The 4963-nt window shown below is 38.3% G+C and overlaps 1 long non-coding RNA gene across 1 annotated transcript; it reads left to right on the forward strand.

Annotated features, from left to right (window-relative positions):
- Positions 1 to 763: 763 nt before the first annotated feature.
- LOC137480719 (uncharacterized) lies at positions 764 to 3050 on the forward strand. Its single transcript, XR_011003055.1, has 3 exons — positions 764 to 945; positions 1661 to 1731; positions 2479 to 3050. It is a non-coding gene; the product is annotated as an uncharacterized lncRNA (long non-coding RNA).
- Positions 3051 to 4963: the final 1913 nt, after the last annotated feature.

Below are 4963 nucleotides of genomic sequence, written 5' to 3' on the forward strand. Positions count from 1 at the left end.
AAAAGTTGGGCAACAGCCAGAATGTTACACTAAGTTCTTTTATTTGTCCTCCTTATTGTTTTATTAGCAATTCCAGGGTAATCTGTTGTTTCAGACTAATTTTACTCCTGTTTTGGAGGATTAGTGAAAGAACCATTGTAACAATCAGCTGAGGACACTGAAACACTTGAGGTCTGATCTCCATTTGCACCTGGGGAGTGGATATATCGTGTCTGTACAGAAACTGCTCAGGCTGTAGATAAAATATAGCAACATCTGAACAGAAGGCATCCCTTATCTTCATGAGTTGCCTTAATTAGCTTGGCGTACAGTTAAACTGTCTTCCCAGCAGAATGAAAGTTTCTGCTCATTTATTCTTTGTTTTCTGAGTACTGCTGAAATCTTGCCATTTATATAAATGTGGAGTTTCTTTCCCCAAAGAGTCTTGAAGTGTTTAAGCTTAATGCAGGATGAGAGAGACAGGTCAATGAGTAAGGAGACTATTCCTGGGGAGAGGGAAGAACGTTTCTAGGCTGTGACAGCACAAATTCTGTAGAGTATTTTGTAAGAAAGCAGAAAAGCTAAAGAAGGAAGTGAGGGATGATTAAAAAGAGGTGAATGAATGAATCACAATTAGAAGAGAAGGGGGAGAAAAGTGATACATGAAGCCACAGAAACAAGGTGCAGGAGCTAGATCTGAACTGGTAAAAACGGGAAGTCAGACACACAAATTTATCTCCCTGCCAGGACAGTAAGTTGGACACTGTGATGTTGGTACAACAGAGCAGCTCAAAATTCTCACAGGCAGGATTACACTGGAAAAGTGACCAAAGCAGGGCCTGCTGCTGAGGGTGGAAAACCACAGGACCTGCAAAGGAAAAGACACAACTTGTGTTCAAATGGTCGTATTCATGTCAGCAATTCAGTTACTTATCTCTTATGAAGTCACTTTAGAGCCACCTGTAAGTCCTTTGAATATGATTGACAATTACTGTGGCTATTTGCTTTTCCTTCTTGGGGATGGTGAAATTTTAATCAAAATTACCTCAATATAGTAAGTTTGCAAAAGCTGAATTCCTAATGTTTTTTTCCCCAACACTTTTACAGTCTGATCAATCTTTAATAATGAGACAGAGCTGAAAAAAAAACCAACCCAATTTTCTACTCAGACAATGCAATTTCATCAGAAATGAATCATCTTAAGTGAATACATTGATTTAGATTAAATTTGATGGGAAAATATCAAAATGAATAATTTTACCTTATTTCTTTTTGGCAATGCTGAAATATTTTATATTGGCATTTTATTCATTTAATTTCAACTTCTATGATATTTACATTACTTTGATATTCCTATACTATTGCATATAAGAGTTTCAGTGATTCAAACCCTATATGTTTGTTATTTGCACTGAAAATAAATGTCAAAATGTTGGAATTTCCCGTGGGATCAGAATTCCACTTTCTATTTACACTAAAATGTGTAAAGCAATACAGTACTCCAGAGTAAGTCTGACCTTAGTACTTCTCAGCTCTGGAATGCCAGGTAATCTGATATATGGATCAGGATTGTGTAGGAAGATTTCTGAATGATTTATGCCAATCACATTTTCATTATTTCCTCACCAATACTGGCAGTGGCAATTCCTTGTACACGAACGCATCTTTTCCATCCAAGTAGATACAACTTATTTGAAATAAACTGCCAAGAGTCTCCTTGGAGCATGGCTTCCAGCCTTAAGGGTTGTTCAGGTATTTCATCTTTTTTTGCTGAATTAGGTCCAATGCAGGTCAATTTATTATTTCAATCCCCATATTATCATTGATACTTATTTTACAAAATGTTCTGCAGTCTTGATGAGTTTCAATCCATGCAGAGATAATGGCAACTGTTCTCCTGTGCTTGCTCATAAAATTGATCTGAAAGCGATAAATGAGATGGTGAAACTTTCTTTTAAACAACAGAATGACACTTAAAAAGATAAAAAGGGATTTTTTTAAATTAAGTACACAACAAATATTCATGTAAAGCAAGATAGCTTCAGCTTGTGCTGAGGAAGTAATTAACATATCAGGTGAAAGCTCACCTCTGCAAATGGTGTTCCTGAAGGTAAGGGAAACTGAATACATTCTAAGATTGTTCATCTGAAAAATACCTGTATAAAAATTGATTTGATACTTTCCTGAAAGAATTACAGTTGCCATTTCCACGTATTGCATAAACTATTTCATCAGCTTGTCTTCTGGAGAAAAACTTATACAAACCTTTTGCAGAACCCACTCTGAAATTTAATATAGAGAAACTTCTTGACTGAAAAGTTTGAATTTGGCTGTCTTCATTCTGGTCAGATTACCCTGTCCTAAAGCTGTAGGTTTTGATTTCATAGTAAGCTATCTCTTGTCAAAACATTGATAAAGAGTTCGGATAATAGTATTGAGTTTAATTCTGTGTCATTAGCCCCACTGGAGTCTCTTATCCACCTGTTCTCCTCTTTACAGGCAATACTTGGAAACTCAGTGCAATCAATGTAAGGAGGGTTTCACAAAGGAGAGATGGTAACCAGAGTTCCATAATAGGCTCTGTGAACTCTCTAAGCCTAAAGTCACACACAGAGTAAATTATCTTCTTATCAACCGAATCTGCTGGTGATCTGGCAAACAGGATTCTTGCATTTAGTTTCCAAATGGAAACTTAAGATGCATTTGCTGATGCCTGCTGAAAATTTCCAGACCCCTTGTGCATGCTACTCCACCAGAAATACTGCATAGAACCTGTCTGTAGAAGCCCTGAGGGGCAAATGCTGATCAAAACCTCTGAAATTCTGTCAGAAACTATGCAAAATATCAGCATAAATGATATCAACTTTTTTTTTTTCTGTTTCTGTTATCTAATAACTCCAATCTAAAAATCTTAAAGGTATCTAATTTTCTCTAATCAGAATATTCTTACCCTGTTTTGGTCTACTGATATGCCTTCCAAGACAGAAATATTGCTCTGGAAAAAGGTGTTTCTGGCCTCTTCTACACTCAGGTTTTGGACTCTGCTTCCTATTTATTTCAGTTATTCCAGCGACCAGGGACATCACAGAAATTTGTTCAACAATTCCTTGAACAACCCTCCCTCCTCCTTGGCTCTTTCCTGCTGTGTGTCTGCTGGGCTGAGCTGGGTACGAGAGCGTCCATTCTGTCTTGGAGAATGGCTGTTTTGTGGAAAACTGCTCCTGAAAAATATATTTACTGGATGATAAACACGTTGCATTAGATTTTGTGCAATCTGACAGACTGATCTCATAGCAACAACACTGCAGGAATGTGGGTTAGTAAAGATTTTGTGTTGTCAGCTTTTTATATCATCCTTAGAATTTTTTATTTATTTTTTGGAGCAAAATAGGGTAATATATGTCACTGTTTCAGATGTAATATTTAAGAATATTTCCAAGAATTTTTTTTTAAAGTGCCATGTCTCTTAAAACAATCTGGCTCTAAATTCAGGCGGTGCACTTTGTTCCACATGGAGAACAATTTACAGCCTCCACGAGCCCATTTCCTTGTCACTGGTTGTTGCCCAAACAAAACCACCCATTCCACATCGACAGACAATCCACGTTTAACCTGGCATTCCTGATACCCCTTAGACTTCTGTAAACAGGGAGTCAGCCAATTGTTTCGATTGTTTTAATGCTGTTTTCCTTGTCAAGAAGAGTTTAAACCCCATCCTCTGCTGGCAAGGTTCCCTCCTAATTGCAGCACAGCGGTGCTGCCATGTCATTGTGAAGTGGCTGATAGTCGCACTGTTTTGAATGACAAGGCGCAGAAGAAAAGCCCCTGCTCTCTGGAACCTGCTGTAGGAACAGATAAATGTATGTTAAGTATATAATTAGAGAGGCAGATCTTGCAGAGGAATCATCCGTGGGCTTTAGAGAAAGGATCTGTCTTGTGGGGCTGATTGAATAAAAGGCAAGGGGATGGGGGATGCACATAATAAAGGCAAAACCAGAGCTAAGACTGGACTGACAAGTGCAAAGGGAGGAACAGATGAATTCTGAGAAATTCTGGGGCAGAGCGTGAGGATAAATGAAATAAAAGATTCACAGGGAGGGCAGAGGCACAAAGGCCTGGGGTTTGTGAGGAGGGGAGAATGATGTGGGTGTGATTGCTGGTGGGTGCGGACGGAGGGGGAACGGTGCAGCTGTGGGATGAAGTTTGCTGGAGAAGTTGCTAAAAATCAAAACAGCTGAAGGACAGACAAATATTTTAGCCACAAATTTTTGAAGGAAGATCATGTACTTTAAAAAAACATCACTACTGTGGTGGAGAAAAAACAAAGGAAGTCTTGCTAAGGGCAGTGGGAATATGCCACGAGGATGATTCCAAAGTCCTGAGTGTGCACTGAGACAGAGAACCTCAATGACAGGATAAATGCTTTATTTTTCTCATGCAAGCTGTCAGAAATAATTACACTTAATTTATAGTTTTCATTTGAAGATATATTCAGTAGTTCTCAAAAGACACTCCTATGTCCAAAAGCACATTCCAAAAGCTCTTACCCCTCTGGTAGAAGTAATTGTTCTCTTTTGTAACGTCTAAAAACATGTTTGGCCTCCTCTCATATCTACCTTTGGTACACAAGCTTAGCAGATGCAGACATTGCTGTGCTGTTTGTTCCAGCAAGGTGAATTATGATTATAACACCGGGGATGAGCAGCTGACGTTGACAAGGTTTTTCTGCAAGTCACCGTGAGGTAACGAGAAGTGTCTGCTTTAATGGTTTTTGCTGTTTAAATTTTTATTGTATTCAGCTGGATTTTTTTTTTTATAGCCTTTGATTAAACTTCAGAGGGAAGATGAATTTATAAGTCTTCAAGTTTGTTAGATGTGCTACAGCTTGCCAGTCACCCTGCCAAAATTTTCCACTGTGTACCTCTTATAGTTCTGCGTGGTCTAAATTTAATTGACTGCAGATGAGAAGCATTATTACAGATCT

Source organism: Anomalospiza imberbis, chromosome 11 (genome assembly GCF_031753505.1).
Source record: "Anomalospiza imberbis isolate Cuckoo-Finch-1a 21T00152 chromosome 11, ASM3175350v1, whole genome shotgun sequence".
Lineage (NCBI taxonomy): Eukaryota > Metazoa > Chordata > Aves > Passeriformes > Viduidae > Anomalospiza > Anomalospiza imberbis.